A 19698-nucleotide genomic window follows, 5' to 3' on the forward strand; every position below is an offset into this window, starting at 1 on the left:
AATTTTTACTCCACCATAATTTTGATATTAGGCCGCCATAGCTTCGCAACCAACGTAGATTGTTGTTGACTCTGGAGACGACTGATCCGGTATTTTTTTTTTGTTGTCTTTCGAAGCACGTTGCTTGAGTTAGGCATCGTTAGTTTGGCTCTGACTGGTATTGCTGAACCTGTTCAGTGCAGCCTATTGTGTCCTCAGAGCACACAAGTCTCACTGCCACGTCAAGGTGACATGCTCACGTGAGGATTTTTTCTTCAAATTTGTTATTTTTGTTATTTTGTTACTTTGTTTCATTTTTAATTTTTTTAAAGTTTTGTTTTATATTTTATTGTATTTTTAAAAATTTGTTATAGTTACACACATTCTATTCGTTTATGCATGAGATGGTATATGCTAGTATATGAAAAATAAGCATAAATAGTTAAAACAGCGCAAAAAATAACAGACAACATAAATACGATACCGAACGACATATTAAATTCTGCGCCATCACCATGTGTTTCGTTTTAAATCGTCTCAGCACGTGTAGTTCGCGTAAAATCGGTTTTTACGTGCATTTTACCCTGATCAGCCAGAACATTATGACCACCTACCTACCTTCGGCACGGATAACAGCGGTGACGCGTCGTGGCATGGAAAAACAATGAGGCCTTGGTAGATCGCTGGAGGTAGTTGGCACCACGTCGGCATACACAAGACAGCTAATTCCCATAAATTCCGGGGAGGGGGGCGATGAACTCTGATGTCACTTTCAATCAAATGCCAGATTTGCTCGATCAGGTTCAAATCTGGTGAGTTGGGGGGAAGGGGGGGGGGGCAGCACATCAACTGGAACTCGCACCTGTGTTCCTCGCACCACTCTGTTACACTCCTGGTCTTCTGACATAATGCACTATCTTGTCGAAAAAAGCCATTGCCGTCGGGAAACATGATCGTCATGATGGGGCGTACGTAGTCTGCAACCAGTGTCCGATGCTCCTTGGCCGTCATGGTGCTTGCACGAGCTCTACTGGACCCGTGGATGCCCGCGCGAATGTTCCACAGAGCATAATGGAGCCCTCGCCAACCTGTCTCTGTCCCGCCATACAGGTGTCAAGGAGCTGTTTCCCTGAAAGACGAAGAATTCGCGCCCTCCCGTCGGCATGATGAAGAAGGTGGGCTTCATCAGACTACGCAATGCCCTGCCACTGCACCAGCACCTAATGCCGATGGTCATGTGCCCATTTCAGTCGCAGTTGCCGACGTCGTAGTGTTAACATTGGCACATCCATGGGTCGTCGGTTGCGGAAGCCCATCGTTAGGAGCGTTCGGTGCACTGTGTGTTCAGACACACTTGTACTCCGACAAGCATTAAAGTATGATGTTACTTCCGCCACAGTTCGCTGTCTGTTCTGTTTTACCAGTCTGCCCAGTCTACGACATCAGACATCTGTAACGAGGGGTGGCCGCCCAACTCCACGACGTCTGGACGAGGTTTAATCCTGGTTTCTCCACAGCACTCCTCGAACTGCCGACAGGTTGTGCAGTTTGCGAAATTCTCAGACAAAGCTTCGGGGCTCGGTCAACCTTCGACAGATCGCGCGCCTTTCCCATTCTACACGCGGCCAGCCCGCTCACTGATACTGCGTGCGCTGTGCGTGTGTCTGACAAGCAGTCATTTCTCGCCAGGTGACACTGCTATCGCCTTGGCGGCTTTATATCGACAATAGGTCGGTGGTCATAATGTTCTGGATAGTTAGTGTACGTGCAGCTTTAGATCGCTACAAAGTGGTAACGGATAAAGCTTTCACAAAATAACACGATGGCTATCAAATACACATATTTGTCTACCTTCTTACAAAATTTGATCCGATTTGCACGCGTTTGAAACATAGAAGTGGCGTCCTTAAAAACTCAAAAGAAACGTGTTTTTTTTTCGTAAAATCCGAATGAAGATAGATTTTCGAAAGCGACTTTTCAATTTTATTGTACGAACGCGTTTTATATTTATTTTACTCATTTTAAACCGCTTCCGCGTACTGAATTCACGTAAAAGCTCGACTGTAAACTATCTTATCTCGGCAAAGAATAAATGTTATTGGATGAAAAAAATTGACTTTATTCATTTAACTATCTTCGTACAAAGTTTGAACAGAATCGTCCCAGTTATAGTATAGCAGTGGCGCGCTCCAAAAATATCCCAGAAAAACAAGTTTTTTTTTTGCGTGGTTTTGCAGGTAAAATCCGAACGGCGCACGTACAAATGATGTCATTAGCTGAGCATTAATTTCAGACCAATTAAAATCTTTTGCAGAAGAAATTAATTAAGTCGCACAATTTCCATGGATGCCAGCTCCGGTTCGTTGTCATTCATACCTTTCTTAATATTCTGTAACATAGCTACACTAAAACAGATGTTCGAGTTGCTATACAAATGACCGCTGACCCGTGCTAAACCAAACATTTTCCACCCCATGTTGCTCGATGAAATAGGAACCCAGCACCACGCCCCCCCCCCCCTTTTTCCCTCCAAACCGCAATTATGCGCGTTTTTTCATTAGTGGCGCTGTAACGATACATGCCTCACAATATAGCATTATTTTTAAGGCTATTATCGATAGGAAAGCGCGGACGAAATTAAAATATGACTATTCAACCAGTTATTGAGGAGGTGTCAGTTTAGCACTACACTGGCAACCAGTTCATCGTTACAACACATATTTTGATAAAGACGCAGGACTCAACTTTTGTGGCTAATTAAATAACACCGAAAGGACAGAATAGTAACGATGTCAAGTGATACTCTCGCTTGTTCCCTGCCACATAACAGCTACTAACAGTATTTCAATTAAAATGTTTGCGAGTTCACGTCACCTCCATTGAATGAACAGTAAAAAAACTGTTTCTTTCGTTGTATCTATATAAAAGCAAAGTCTTGGAAATATGACTATCTTTAACACAGTGAAGTTATAGCAATATTTGTTCTCCGATAATTGTCCGATCTTTTTGTTTCAGCATCGGCGGAACAGGGATGTAATTTGCAACAGATCTACATTTTTGCTACTAATAACTTGAATGTTGCATTTTAAACCGGTTTTATTCTGTAAAATGACAAATCTCTCTGTATTCATGTTTTAATTAATCAATCAATTTCTGGCCTTTTACATTAAGTTGGAAGTGGCTTTTTTGTGACGAAACTATCGGGCGCCTTCAGCGATCTGAAGTCAGCTTTTGATTATTAAAAAAGTCGAGCATCTATCTTAATTCGAAGTCCGATTAAGGTTTTACAATACGATTTCTTTTGTGTGAACATTAAATACATAGATGGTAATTCATCACTGAGCGCACCGCGCACCAGCAATGACATTTTAGCATGAGGCTAATTTTGATTCATTCTATTATAGTCAATGAATATGATTCCATTTGAAGCAAAAATTATTAGAATCCACAATAACTTCAATTCAAAATTATTATAGTTGCTCTTCCTTCCTTTTTTATCACCTTTGGAGAGGTTCCTTTCTTTTGTGTCTTTATGATGCCTTATAATCTGGAAAATCAGCAAATTTATAGAAAGGGAACAAGTTGAACGTGCCCAGAAACACACAGTCACGATCAAAAGTATCTTGCGGCGGCCCCGTCAATTGGCTGAAAACACAAATGCGTAGAGCTCTTCTGGGTTCTCGGGTATTTAGAGATATTTACGAAAATGTTACATGTGAGTTGCGATAGTAACAGTACAAAGACGCGGAAATGAATGAGGGGAAAGAGTTATTTTCGAATCAAATTTTACTTACTTGAGGTAACTAGAGGCCACAATGTCTGTATATGGGAATACGGACGCGCGAACACTCCTATTACAGGAACAACTGGTGCCTCAATGGCTAAGACAAAGTCTTCGTCCTCCCCACAAAAGAGAGAAGGCCAAAAGTAACTATTATGGGCTCACATTGGACCATTTCAAATGACAGCACCGAAAATTCATTCCTGGCCGCTACAGAGGTGGGCAGGAACCTCGACCAGACAATTAGTGCAGTTGTAGTCTTCCGATACATTCATGCTGATGGTTTTCATCTCCGCAATCCTGAAACGAAACAGACCGTCATTCATCGTCATCTAGAAACATTCATAATATTCAGTCTTCAGCATCTTTCAGCTGGCAAAGACTAATGGACTTCGTAGGATGGTCCGGCGAAAAAGGTTTTCGTTCGGACGAAGAAGGCGAGCTGTCTTCACAGCGACCCAATAATGCGAGTACTTGCATCCCTCCAAATCAAAGTCCACACGGGACAAAGTGGAAGATGACTCTTAGCTGTTTGGGGCTGGATATTTACAACTGAAGTGGGATAACAGTTTGAAATTTCATCCGGTATGTACTCAGAGGAATATACTCACACTGTAGAGCACTTCAGATCATCTTATCTACGGTGACTGCTGCATACACAAACACCACGAAGTATGGCCCGATACTGGGAGCTGCCCAGGAACATATTTTAGACACTCTTTCGTTTTATGTTTGTACCATACTGTAGAACGTTCGGCATACATCAGCAAATTTGCGAATCCTCGTCTTCTCCAGTCCTCGAAGACTCAGCGAAATGTTGGACAATGAGGGATAGAGTATGTCGTGTATTATTGTTATAATAAAATATCACATAATGATTTATTGACGGTTAAATGCATTCATATAAGTGTTCTCACATCAGTTTTTATCGTCAATAATTTACAAATTAAGCATCAAACACACTTGGTTTATAATGAGCAGTATGTCGTTTCAAGGTAACAGAGCATTGAAAATGTATCACAAACAAGCAACCATTGTCATTAAATGTCACTTATCAACGCATCAACGATATAAGCCTCGAAAAGAGAACATAATAACCAGGACAGGAGAGAAATATCACATGGTTAAGTGCTAGTGTAATGAATAATGTCGCGGTTTCTGCAGTCGAAAGTTGTGGGTTCGCATCCCATCACATGCAATTTTTTTCATGTTAGCGTTGTTAACGAGTTTTGGGACTTCTTATGAATATAATACAAGTATGTTTTGCAATATTCGATGTTATTTATATTCCTTGTGATTTGAGAACAAAGGAAGAAATAAATAATTAGCGATTTACGACTGTGTGGTTAGGCAGAAACCTAAGAGGACAGCTTTTATTTCTGCGACTTAAACAAGCAGCAATAACATTCACATTCTTCCTCGTCACAAATATTTAGCTGTTTATTTGTTTATTTACGAATGTGTGACGATTTCTGAGTGTGTGATGAGACGGGAGCCTAAGAGCTCAGCTTAGATTACGGCGAGTGAATCGAGGGGCAATAAAATTCAGTAACATTCATATTCTTCCTTGTCACAAAGCGAAAAGCTCTGAATAACAATTCGTAATCCTAATGCAATTACGAAAATAATGAAATTCATTTTCAGTTTCTCATTTACAATTTTTTGTTATTGTATCGTAGCGACTTGCATTAAAATTCGAAAAAACGAACTTTTGTCTTCGCGTAATCATTTTGGCTTGATAAAATGAGTATTTCATCTCCATATAACCAACCCAAGATTCGGAAAGTTTCTTGATCCAACCTGCGTAACGCAAGCTTCTCACACACATAAAACAGGTATTTAATTTCAGAAGGAAAAAATCCAGCAGCCAGTCGCCTTTAACACGTGTTTATTATATAAAATTTAGGAGACATATGCCTATGAGTAATAATGTCGTCCCATCGCCACATGGAATCCAAAATTAAAACAAAATATATATGTATGAGGAGTCTTCATCTAAAGAACATACAATGTGCGTATTTCAACCTTGACGTATCATTTTCTGACAAATATCTACGAATGTGAAATAACTGTATATCACACTCTGTGCAAAGTTGTGTCCAACATATTTTAAAAAAGGACAACTTGGAAAACAATAAACTCTGATTGTTGATTACTACTTTGCTTCTTCTCAGAGCGAAAGAAGCCCAATGTTTGCAATTTGACAAGTACGTCTGCAGTGTGGGCCTATTATTATACACTTGGAAATTCCTGTAGTCTCAGAAACAGCATTTTCTTCTTCTTCGATACTAAATACACAAATACATGTTTCATGATCTTGTGTCATATACAAATGGAATAAAAACAAGTGACATCATTAATGTAATGAAATATTGTAATGAGCTCACATTAGGCTAACAGACTTTTGCCGTTCTGAAACTGCCGTTCACTAAACATATATTGTCAATACATTTGGAAAATTAAAACAATATTAATTATGTGACAGGTCTGTGGAAAATTTCCAAAATCTCTCACTTTCTTTTAGTGTATCTTTTGCAATAGTACTTTTGCTCTTATGGGCATATAAGGGACAATTAAATGAAAACGAGACAGATGGAAAAAGTAAGTCAAATGTTTATTATTTCAATATCGACGTAACTGAGTATACATGTATCCCACTGTGAGACAGACAGCCAGCGGCTTCATGGAAATATGTTTGCGATTGCCCGCGGAACAAAGATTGTACACAGACGCGCACCTCTTCGTCCAGAGGAAATGGACGACCACGTTTGTCTTTCTTAAAGGCTCTAAAAACATGGAAACTGAATGGAGAGAGATCAGGACTGCATGGAGGATGTGTAAGTGCATCCCAGAGAAAATTCGGCAGTGTAGTCGAAACAACCTAGGCAACATGTGGGCGCGTACTATCCTGCAACAGTCTGATGCCGTCCTTTAACATTCCTGGGCGTTCGGACTTTATGAAGCGCTTCAATTTCTACAAAGTCTCCATGTGCCGCTATGCGTTAATTGTGGCACCGTGTTCCACAAAGCCAATAAGCAGCAGGACCTTGTAGTCAAAGAAAAAGGTATTCATGACTTTCCTCTTTTTTCGGCTACGCCGCAGACTTTGTCTGGGAAGCCCTTACACATCCCCCATGCAGTCCCGATCCCACAACATGCGACCTCCACATTTTTGGGGCCCTGAAGAAAGAATTACGTTCGTGGTCGTCGATGTGCTTCGGACGAAGAAATGCGCGCCTGGGTGCGATCATGGTTCTGCAGACAACTGCAAACACTTTTACATGACGGCAGTGACCATTTTGTTTCACAGTGGGAGAAATATATCAAAGTTATGGCGATTACTTTTGAAACAATAAACGGTTTAGTAACTTTTTCTCAAGCTGTCTCCTTTTCATTCGACTATCCCTTATAATAACGAGGGAATATTTCGCGGCAATGCAAGAAGTAGAGACGTGCGTCGCTCGCATTCTTGTGACGTCGTCCAGAATTACGTACTACACATTGCCGAGCACCAAGCTAGAGGCACCGTGATGACTCTTTTGAATACGTTTGCGAAATGTGCACAGTTCGCGAGACTTAAGAATGTAGAACCGTTTTACTTCAGAGCTAATGACTCAGAACTGAAGTGTTGCAAATACAAAGTGTCACGAAAGACGGAGAACTTCTCAAGAAAATGATAGAAATTTTTCTTGATCGAAAACAGATTATTACACAGGGCATTTGAGGCGTATGATCGCAATGTCCCGCATACGGCGCCCTGTCACTTACAAAATGCTGTTGACGTTCGACATACGACAGCGCTGTGTCTCTGCAGTTAAATTTGGATGCATTGTTACGATTTATTTAGTATCTGTCACATGTAAAGCAGACGTAAGTGGAATTAATCACATAGAATGAAATCAAGGAATGTCATAGGTTCTTACCGAAGACAATTCTCGCGCAGCTGCTAACGTTTGCTTTGCACTATGTGTTGCAGTGCTACCCTCTCGGAAGCAGGCAGTCTCCAGCAGAGGTTCAAAAAGGTACTTTAGCACCTAAACACGACCATCCAAAGTAGCAGTGTCTGCCTGCTCCTTAAAAGGCTAGACAGACATCGGAGTGTGGCGAAAACTGCACAATTTGTCATTTTGCAGCCGTCGAAGGAGCGTTCATGAACTGCATTACAGTAATCTGTCCAGTAGCGATAGTTCTGCTTGCTCATATAAAAACAGAAATTCGTGGTCCTAATTTATTTTTACTTTATTTGTTGGCAGAATGGTAACTGCAACCGGTGATCATTTTCCTTCAGTTGCTGTACGAGGTCCAGCTTGCGTGGATGTTTAAATCAGTATAGAAAATTCAGAGGCAAAAATCCCTCCACAGGCTGTGCGTTGTTGGCTGCTTATGAACGTGAATGCCATGACTTCTTTCAACTTCGTACAGTGCAGATTTTCTGCGGAGTAAACAATGGTTCAAATGGCTCTGAGCACTATGGGACGTAACATCTGAGGTCATCAGTCCCCTAGAACTACTTGAGCCTAACTAACCTAATGACATGAAAGACATCCATGCCCGGGGCAGGATTCGAACCTGCGACCGTAGCGGTCGCGCCGTTCCAGACTGAAGTGCCTAGAACAGCTCGTCCACAGCGGCCGGCTCTGCGTAGTAAGTTGACTTCTTGGTAGCCTGTACGATTCATTTTAGAGCCGCTTTAGTCTACTTCAGGTTTGCAATTAACATTTTGATCGCGTGTTCAGAGACCATTCGAAAGCGATGCTTAACTGGAAAAAAATCTTTGGACCCTTCCACAACTTCTGAACTGCTCTGAAAAACACATTTAAAAAATAAGTACAGTATTATTCGTTCCACTACACAATAATCGTAGCTGAGGTCCTCTGTTCCCAATTCTGGCAACTACATGTGACGGTCACGATAAATTTCAGGGGTTTTCGTTTTTTCTTGTCTCCATACACTTAGGACGTAAAAATATACTGCGATACACGATTATAAAAAGACAATTGTATTCATTTTCAGAATGCAGGGAAACTACCAGTTATCTGTAAGATAGACTGTGTTACAGGTGGTAGTGATATATTGCTATACTGTGGGTTCCTTATGACGTCGGACTAACAAAGTATGGAGGGAGAATACTTATTTAGTCGACCACACAGTTCACTGGGAGGCCATCAGATGTAACGACGATACGGAAAAATCTCTCTCTCTCTGTCTCTAACCTCTCTCTCTCTCTCTCTCTCTCTCTCTCTCTCTCTCTCTCACACACACACACGCACAGGGAGAAAGAGAGAGAGAGAGAGAGAGAGAGAGAGGGATAGGCCTGAGGAAAGCTAAGGGACGACTTAACTTTTGTTTTTGTGTCTATCGACTGCTCAACGCCTTTACTGCTTCCATAAGTGTATTACACCTTTCCAGGGTATATCCTAGTGTGTACAGAGATAGTCAGTATGAATTGTTATGGGACTGTGTATTTCAAAAAGAAGTCGCAGATAGTCTGAAAAATATGATCTAGCATACATATAGCAGTTAAAAATCACGATCACAACCACCTCGAAAACGTATGCCCTTAGCTGCAATGTAGGCATGTAATGCTATAAGGAATGTATAAACGCGGAGCAAAGACGAGTGGGCCGTCATTCTAGCGAAAAAAAGTGCCACTAATTAGTAAAAATACCACTGAAATAAACTTCTTTGACAAAGTACAGTTTGTTGCGGCCCGGCGCCTGGGAACGTGCTTCTCGGAACAGTGAAGCTGTTCGCGTGGTGTGAGCGTCTTCAGAAACTGGTTGAAGGACGGTGAAACCACGAATAGGCGACAAGGCGTTGGACGTAATGCATCATCACAGAACGTGGGGTTCGGAGACTTTTCCGCTCTGTAAAGGAGAATAGGCGGCGATCTGTGGCATATCTGAAGACAAAGTACAATACCGAGCGAGGTGGCGCAGTGGTTAGACACTGGACTCGCATTCGGGAGGACGACGGTTCAATCCCGCGTCCGGCCATCATGATTTAGGTTTTCCGTGATTTCCCTAAATCACTCCAGGCAAATGCCGGGATGGTTCCTTTGAAAGGGCACAGCCGACTTCCTTCCCCGTCTTTCCCAAATCCGATGAGACCAATGACCTCGCTGGCTGGTACCCTTCCCCCATACAACCCAAACAAAGTACAATACTTATGCAGTCAAAAGTGTTTCGGAGCCACAAGTGTTTCGCAGCACACCGTTTAGCACTCATAGTTGAACACTGAGCTCAGCAACAGACTACCCCTAAGTGTTCAAATGGTTCAAATGGCTCTGAGCACTATGGGACTTAACATCTGAGGTCATCAGTCCCCTATAACTTAGAACTACTTAAACCTAACTAACCTAAGGAGATCACGCACATCCATGCCCGAGGCAGGATTCGAACCTGCAACCGTAGCGATCGCGCGGTTCCAGACAGAGGCGCCTAGAACCACTCGGCCCCACTCGCCGGCTACCCCTAAATGTTCCCACACTGACCCACAATACCGTCAGTTACGCCTGCATTGGGCACAGTATCATGGAAATTGTACAGTGGATCTATGGAAACGTGTCACCTTGTCGGACGAATCACGTTTTTGCACCACGTCGATGTTAGTGTCCAGAAACGATGTCATCCAGGCGATTGGTTGCTCGGAACAGGCACAGTGCCACGGACACTTGCCGTTGGGGCAGTATTATGCGATGGGGGCAGTCGCCATGCCTTCCATGAGACGCGAGGTATTAATTGAAGGCAACATGACAGCTGTGGATTATGTGAATCTTATTATGGAACACCTGTATCCTGCGAGATGTCTTCCCCGGCCTGTATCCTGCGAGATGTCTTCCCCGGCAGCCAAGACGTCGTCTAAAGGGATGATTGTCCGTGTCACAAGGCCAGTATCGTGTGACACTGGTTTGAGGAGCATGATAGCGAACTCTCGTCGATGTCTCGGACACCAAATTGGCCTGATCTGAACCCGATGGAATACATCTGGGACGCTATCGGTGCTAGATCCGTGATCACAAAGCACCGACTCATAATTGAAGCGAACTATGTTACCTGTGCCACATACCACCGGTATCCTACGAAGTGCTTGTCGAATACGGAATGTTAAAGGGCAATGTGAATTTACCTGCAAAAATATGGTTCAAATGGCTCTGAGCACTATGAGACTTAACACCTGAGGTCATCAGTCCCCTAGACTTAGAACTACTTAAACCTAACTAACCTAAGGACATCACACACATCCATGCCCGAGGCAGGATTCGAACCTGCGACCGTAGCACCAGTGCGGCTCCGGACTGAAGTGCTTAGAACCGCTCGGCCACAACGGCTGGCCTTGCAAAAATATTTCGCAGTAAAACAATAATGCTAAACTCATTTGCAATACTTAAATTGACCCGGTTAGTAGTTATGTGAATCACGATTAAATCGGTACTTGATGCACAATGGAATCTCCTTGCATGATTCCTCTCTCAATTCTGAATCTTCCGCTGTCATGACGATATAATAGAAGCTATAGTGCAGGCACAGACATTCTTCATTCTACTAGCACAGGTTTAATCATTGTTCAGAATATATAAATCCTATGTAAAGTCGTAATCCATATTCACTACTACTTTATGTTGTCTTGTTCCCGACTTGCGAATGATTTATTGTGCTTTATCCACTTCCGATGCTAGTTTGTACGTTTGTTTCATTAAATTCCAATATTTTTGTTTCGATATTGTTTGGTCGTACATTGCGAAGAAGAGGGTGCTATTTCTACAGCTTTTGTTTTATTTGTCGCAACTCCTTTTGAAGCAGAACAGTTATAGACTTGTTCCAGGTTTGGGAACGATCTTCCTCTGTACAAGTATTGTAGACATTATTTTGAGTTCTTATTGTATTACTTTTCCTTCAGTTGAATCTATTTCTAGTGAATCATCATTATTGCCTGTCAGCTTGTCTTTCTTCATACATCAACTAGGTTTACAAAGCCCCTCAGATATTATTTCCGGAAAATCTTTATCTTCATTATTAACTAACTATATTTCTCATTCACCTCTTTAACTACACAGGTATTTGAGGGAACCCTGGAATGCTTGTCTTTCTCAGGCAGATGGTCGCAACACATGCCAAGACTTTAAAGAACTACTTTAATATATATGTGTAACTTTGTTAATTGTTTTTTTGTATTGCCATTTAAACTAAGATCAAGATTGTACGCGTAAATATGTTCCTTTATGGAATAATTTAAGTGCATTAACGAAATTTGTGACTGGTAGCGGTCTTTGAAAAACCTTGTCATATTTTTGAAACAATCACTATCTATTAAAAGTCAGTATGCCTTTATATAACTAGTAATATGCTGTTGATATTCAAGTTTCCCTAGAACACTTGACGCCGTCAATCATCATTTTCTAATTTGTTCGTTCATTAATAAGTTCATAGAAAACCACATGGCTTAAAAACCGGTGAAAAACCTTTTAGAAAACAACAATTCTTCGAATTATCAAAGAAGTTTGCGAGTCCAGATAGTCTTACAAAATCTCTTGTTCATAGAAGAATATTGCTTTTAGTGAGAATTGGTGAATTATGTATGTGACGAAGCTCCTGGTATTAGTTGCCTTAGATATTAATGAGGGAGTCAACATTTTTAAAATGTCGTTTACTGTAATGCATTCGAGACTACAAGCGTTAGGGACTATCTCATCTCTAGTAAAGTATTTCCTCATATTTGCAGTATCGTTTAATTTACATCTGGACTGATTGCCGTGCATAGCAGTATTCCCAGTGACAATTGTGGGAATAATTTTGGGTAGTAAAAAGAATGCTCCGAAAAGAGACGTATGGGTTGCATGCAAATCAGATGGAACCCAATTCAGGTCGGATACTTTTGAGCATGATAGTACTTCTTTTATTTGTCAGTTTCTTCTTTACGGCATATCTGTTACAGCTCAAATATTTTCCTTGTAACCAACGTTAAAATTCTAATACCTATCCTCTACATAATATTAATATGGCTACTGTTCCCTATTTTGACGCTTTTCCATACATCTGTAATTCCCTTTGCGTTTTCCGATGAGTGAGTGACTTCTGTGTTGTTTGGGATAGTTTTCTTTGCCTGTGTTATCTTGGTTTGTCTGATATTGTCTCGGCGATCACACATGATTTTCTGTGTACCATCAGAATCTCTGATATCTTCTACTCCATATTACTGCATTTTAATACTTAACTACGTGTTATCCATGTGTTTGGAGTCCTTTACAACTAAACTTCTCAAGGTGGTTAAGCAATGTTGCCTAGCCAAATGCTCTGTTTATCTTAGGGGATACGCTTCTGTTTTTAGTCTTAGAGATACACCATTAGCGCGTTGTCGTGTGTGCATTATGGATTAATCTGGAGTAGCGTGCAGAAATTACCTATAGTATTTTTTCACTTCTTTTTGCATGTAGCTACTAATAATACTAGATAGTTCAACAGTTTCAACTTCTATTTATCATTTTCAGGATGTATCACTATAATATGAAAAACTCTGCTTCTTCCTGCGTGCTTTCACTTTAGAGATAAGTATTTTTTTTTGTCTGTCTTTCCAATGGTTCGGTGCGGCCCGTCACCAATTCTAGACTTCTGCATACTTCTCAATCGCTGAGAAACATTCGCAGTCCTCAGTTACTTGTTTTGTGTGTTCCTATCTCTGTCTTCCACTATATGTTTTACCATCTTCAGCGCCCTCCAGTACGAAAGAGGCTATTTCCTACTGTCTTAAGTTATATCTCAAGATTATGCCCCCTATTACCGGTGTTCTCTTCATGTTACTTTCTTTGCGGATAACCTCTTCATTCCTTATCTTATCAGTCCACCTAAGTTTATACATTCTTCCACAGTACCACATCTGAAACGCTTCGATTCTCTTCTTTTCCGGTTTTCCCAAAGTCCATGACTCACTACCATACAATTGCTGCTCTGAACAACGTACATTGTCGTTTGCTTGATATCAGTAGGATTCTTTTGGCTAGGAATGCCCTCTTTGCCCGTGCTGGTCTGCCTTTTTATGTTCTGCTTGCTTCGTCCGTCATGTGTTATTTTGCTTCCAAGGTAATAGAATGCCTTAAAACGTCGCCTGCTTCATGGTCACCGGTTGTGATGTTAAGCTGATCCCAATAAAAAGGAAAAAAAAACATACAATCTCATTTTCTTTTATCTCAAAAAAATATTACACTGTAGTAGCTGCTTTCAAATTCATAATTCACTCTGTACCACTACTTGTTGTTTGATGAATTTTTTTATACCCTGAAAATTTGAGGCAATATTGAGATACATGATGCAGTTACTGTTTCTGTTTCTCAGTTTTGTAAATGATTTGTTGTAGTCCTCCATGACCTTGATATCTCTCTCAGCTGCATCATTTACAACTTTCATTTATTGACGACGTTTATAGCGTTAAGGAAATCTTCATTTTCATCATCTACATGGCTGCTCTGCAATTCATAGTTGAGTGCTTGACAAAAGGTTCATGGAACCACTTTCTGACAATTTTTCGACTGTTCTACTCTCGAATACAGAAAAATGAACACTTGAATTTTTCCGTGCGTGCACTGATTTCTCTTGTTTTATCATGATGGTCGTTTCTCCTACGTAGGTAGACGTCAACAAAATATTTTCTAATTCGAAGGCACTCGCATGTCATCTCTGTGGCACTCTCTCCCCTATTTCGCGATAATAAATTATAGGCTGCTCTGCTTTAAACTTTTTCAGTGTCCTCCGTCAATCCTATCTGGTAATAATGTGTTAAAAACTAATGCGTTAACATAAGACCGCAGACGTTGTTCAGTTGTTCATACAACGTTGTAGCCTGCTCTTTGCCTGTCGCATATCGCAATACAGGCACTCAAGAAGTTGTTTGCTCAGTATCACTATTTGAAAGAATCACAGGAAATCTTCCTGCCATAGCGTTACTTGCTAATGCTGGTAGTAATTTATCATCCCAGTGGACAGCAGCATCAACAGTCTTTTGTATGTGCGGGCTCACAGCCATTGTAAATTTCTTAATGGGAACCATTTTCCTCCATAGAATGTGCTATTATATTTAAATAAACTCTTCATTGCTTAGCAGTCTGCAATTTGTTATACTTAAACTGCTTCCTTATTTCAGTAGCCTTTTTCTCGCGGAGTTTCTCTCGAGACTTTTGAATAGAACACCTGTTGACTGCAAAATCATAGATATTCTAACTATTGCTCCCACAGTAACTATCTGTTTCCCTGTCTCTGGTCGTCCATTCATCAATGGGAGCAGCAAGGTTGAGAGCCATTACTGCATTAGGTCCTCTTTCATTTTTTATTGTAGTGATGAGATTTTTGCGACAGTGTTATCAGTCGATGTTACTAGAATTTCCTCGTAATCTAGTAACTCTGATTAAGCGCTAACTAAACTTGATATCAACAGTCCGTAAAACTGATCGGAGAAAAAACTGAACTATAGGAATTCAAACCACAGGAAAATGAGTATAAATGAGTAGCATACTTTTCTTTTACTTTATTTTCTTATGTATTTACGCATAAAATTAATTTTATAAATAAAGAACTTAACGAAATGTTGAATTTCATATTCGCTTCGCTCTTGCTTCTTTCCATCAGGCTCTGCCTCCCTCTGATGCTCTTCTCTCTCTCTCTCTCTCTCTCTTTCTCTCTATCCCTCTCTCTCTCCCTCCCCCCCCCCCTCTCTCTCCCTCTCGCTCTCCCTCCCTCACTCCCTCTCTCTCTCTCTCTCTCTCTCTCTCTCTCTCTCCCTCTCACCCTCTCTCTCTCAGGTGGTGGGTGACTGATTCCATGCATGCAACCTGGCCACCCTTTCAACCAATGGTTGATCAAGAACTGTTTATCTGTTTGAGTAGTAACGATATTAGAAACATTAGTACATGACATGTCAAAAGTGTCAGCAAGTTTTTGAAGAAAATCTGTTTGTTTTCGCTCACGAACGTCCAGAACCACTTTTTTCTACTTGCCTCAATTGCTGATACAAAACTCCTAATTTTCTCAGCTACTATGTTGAAATTCGCAACTTTTTTAAATAAATAATCACTTCCCGTGTAGTTAGCATGGCACTTTGACGTACAGTTAACACGCAGAGACGCCAGTTTGCTTCCAAATATTTCATGGGAGTAAACGAAGCTGAGACGGAGACATTGTCCTTGATATGACAGTTACCTTCCCTCCAAACTGATAGACTACAAGGGTAGTCCAGACCGACGTGTAAAATGGAGCGGCTCTGTTTGCCCTGTCCTCCCTCTACCTTGGTTGGTGTCACCCATCCGTCGCGCCATTGAAGCAATGCAACCTGAGACGTGAGAACGCATTCTGGTAAGGAGACTGTCCTGAAAAGACTGCATATATTGGGTAATGATAGAATTTCTCAATGTAAACTTTTAAAAAAGTGCCAAATGAGAACCAGCCTAATGCGCATACTATGCGTCGCCGTGTTTTAACAGTTACTGTTTCGCGGAGCCGATAATTTTGTTCTATTCCAAGTCCTCTCTCGAGGCGCTTCCCGTATCGGGATGATATGATTTTGGAGAATATCAAAGAAAATTTAAGGGTGAATCTGACACTTTACTTGAACTAAAGCGTCTGTCACTGTTATCTGAATCATCCGACGTTTTAATCTCGATCATTTGCATTATTACGCTGTCCCAGAAGTTCAGTACCCGCACCACGATGCGGTACCTTTGTACTTTACACCATCTGCATCTGCATGTAAATACATACTCCGCAAGCCACTGGCTCCAGTCGCAAAAAATAGAGCGAGAGAAAAACTACTATCAAGTAATCTCCGTACGAGCCCAGATTTCTCTTATCGCATGCTCGTGTTCCATATCGTTCTACAATCAACTTCAGATGCCTGTTCTCTAAATTCTCACAATAGCTTTCCTCGAAAAGAATGTCACCATACCTCCAGGGATTCCAATTTGAGTTCCCGAAGCATCTTTGTAACACTTGGGTGATGATCGAACCTCCCGGTACAAATCTAGCAGCCCGCCACTGAACTGCTTCGACGTCTTCCTTTAATACGACCTGGTGATGATCTCAAACACTCGAGTAATAGTCAAGAAAAAGAGTCGCATTAGTGTTCCATATATGATCTCCTCTACAGATGAACCACGCTTTCCTAAAACTTTCTCAATAAACCGAAGTCGACCATTCGCCTTACGTACTCCTTCCATTTCATTTAACTCTGCAACGTTTAGGGTAGTTGTTTACTCTATCTGACTGTGTCAATTGATGCACTCAAGCATTATGGGTCTGCTTTCTCCTACTCATCTGCATCTGCGTTAACTTACATTATTTCTACATTTAGAGCTAGTTGCCATTCATCACAACCAGAAATTTTGTCCGCCAAGTAAATAGTCCGATCCGACATGTCGAAATCTGCCTTGAACATTTTCACACTGAAAGAATACACCGAAAGCAATGCACTGTCAAAATTTAAGCTGCTAAGGCTTACTGCAATCTTTTTTTCCGCACGAAGAAGCGCTTTTAACAACGGTTTGTCCATCCCTTCCCGCTTAGCGCGCGAATTGGCGAATAAGCAGAAGCAGTTGTGACAACAGAACGCAGAGCCGCACTGCGCGAAGTAAAAAACGCACATATGCGAATTTCAAAAACTTGAGACACACCAAAAAGTCTCAGTTCATTATTAGAAAACTAGCAATTCATATCGACAGCTACACGGTTGCGGATGTTACTGTTGACGTAATTTACTAGTAGAGGTAAGAAAATCAAGAGAGTGCGTTATGTTAGATTACATATGACTTACATCAACCGGGACTTCAATTTATTGACATGAGATATTTTAAGACAATTCCTGCTGCACAGTTATTACAATGTATATTTTACTAACAATGGAAAAGTTCCGTGTTAATACCTGTAGTCGTCACAAATATGTGAGTGATTATGGGATGATGAAAACAAACATTTTCATTACAGCAGGTACACTTGATAAAAAAGAGATTAATGTACTCAGACACTTCACAGCAATTAGTAGACTAAGGTAACGATTGAAAACTCGTTTCAAGGCCTGAATTCGAATCTAGGTCTCCTGTTCATTAGGCAGATGCGTCCATCCCACGCTTCCCTGGCACGGTGGCTTTGCACAACTCTACGGACTGCGCCATAACGCCTCCCTCTTCAAACCAAACTCTCATTCACGCCTCAGCCCACTATGTATTCCTGGCTTCGGTACAAATTTTCATTCGTCGCTTCAGTCTGCATATATACACCATAGATGTCTCAGACCTGAAAAGGTCTCTGAAACTATATAGTTTCATTTGAGTAACTAGTAGATTTATTTAAACAGAATTGGGAAGGTGTATGAAATGGTCTTGGCCGTTGTTCTGCATATTGTGCTGTGTACCATGCACACATGATCAAATTCGTAAAAGGAGCTGATACGTAACGACTATAGTTCAACAATATTTATCCTCTGAAATGACAAAGAGCTGTCAGAATTTATACTGTCCAACAGTTTTCTGAAACATGATTTATACTGTCGAAAAACTTCTTTATCGAAAGGCTGAATCGCAGAATTAGTTACAGACGGAATCCGAATTATATTAACAGTTTTCGTCGGTCTCCTAAAGACAGACGCGTCGTTACGTTCTGGCCAAGAGTCCGATAACAGCAATGAATTAGTTTCTGCAGCTAGTAAGAAGACGTTCCGGGTGCAGTACTGAAAATCATCCTCTTCCATTATTCCAGATTTTTCTAAGTCGATTACAAGATTTTAGCGTCAAAACAGCCCTTTTCTTATATTTTTGGTACAGATTTCCCGTGAGGTCCCTAAAGACGGATAGAAAGCTGTGGAAACAGTAATTCACTGCACTTACCACTGACATTGCGGTATATGAATGTGTCACAGCATTCATTGCCTGCACAAGTTGCCGAATTTTTTTCCTCTGTCCGCAGCTCGTGGTCGTGCGGTAGCGTTCTCGCTTTCCGCGCCCGGGTTCCCGGGTTCGATTCCCGGCGGGGTCAGAGATTTTCTCTGCCTCGTGATGACTGGGTGATGTGTGATGTCCTTAGGTTAGTTAGGTTTAAGTAGTTCTAAGTTATAGGGGACTGATGACCATAGATGTTAAGTCCCATAGTGCTCAGAGCCATTTGAACCATTTTTTTTCCTCTCGAAATGATAAAGTACAGTTTGCACGCAGTTGTTGCATGAAATCTGTCTGATTGGCTTTGTACTCAGCATTTTAGGGAATAACAAGAAGCTTTGTCTTCGTGTCAATGACGAATTTCTCTATAGTTTTACCTACACATTTACTTGAAGTAAACCTGGTAATTTTGCGACTTCATATCCTCTAAGATTTCTTTAGTCTCCTTTACCAGCTGAAGAAACCTGGAAATCGGCAGTGCTCATTTCGCTTGCAATTCAGCGGGGCGTCTTGTAGATCTCCATCGGTAGCAGTGCCTTGTGTGTCACAAACAGTTCTAAATATTTCGAATAACTTTTCTTTCACACTTCTGCGAGTTTCATTTTGGCGCATATCTCGCCCTTCGTATAGATCTTTCTCCCATTTATACAATTCACGTTGAGATTTTATGAAACGGACCTGGCTGTACACATTGGTTAACTTTGAGCGTTTTCTCCCTGTTTCGTTTAACAAAAAAATTGCAACTTTTTTTTCGCTGAAAGTTATAACTGCACGTGTTTTATTTTGGGTAGGATTGTACGATAGTATTGTTCTGGACTTTAATTAGCACAAATACCATCACTCCAACCACAATACACAGAATCGGTAGAGTTGTTTCCTGCTCCTTTTAATGTTTCTACAATTTCTGCGGAAATGGCATCATTCGAATGAAATCACAAGGTATTAACTAATAGATAAAAAAATATGTAGGCGTGCAAGAGAAGTAGGTGATTCTGACTGCATACGACGTTCGACAGATTTCATTTTTGCA

Source organism: Schistocerca americana, chromosome 2, assembly GCF_021461395.2.
Source record: "Schistocerca americana isolate TAMUIC-IGC-003095 chromosome 2, iqSchAmer2.1, whole genome shotgun sequence".
Lineage (NCBI taxonomy): Eukaryota > Metazoa > Arthropoda > Insecta > Orthoptera > Acrididae > Schistocerca > Schistocerca americana.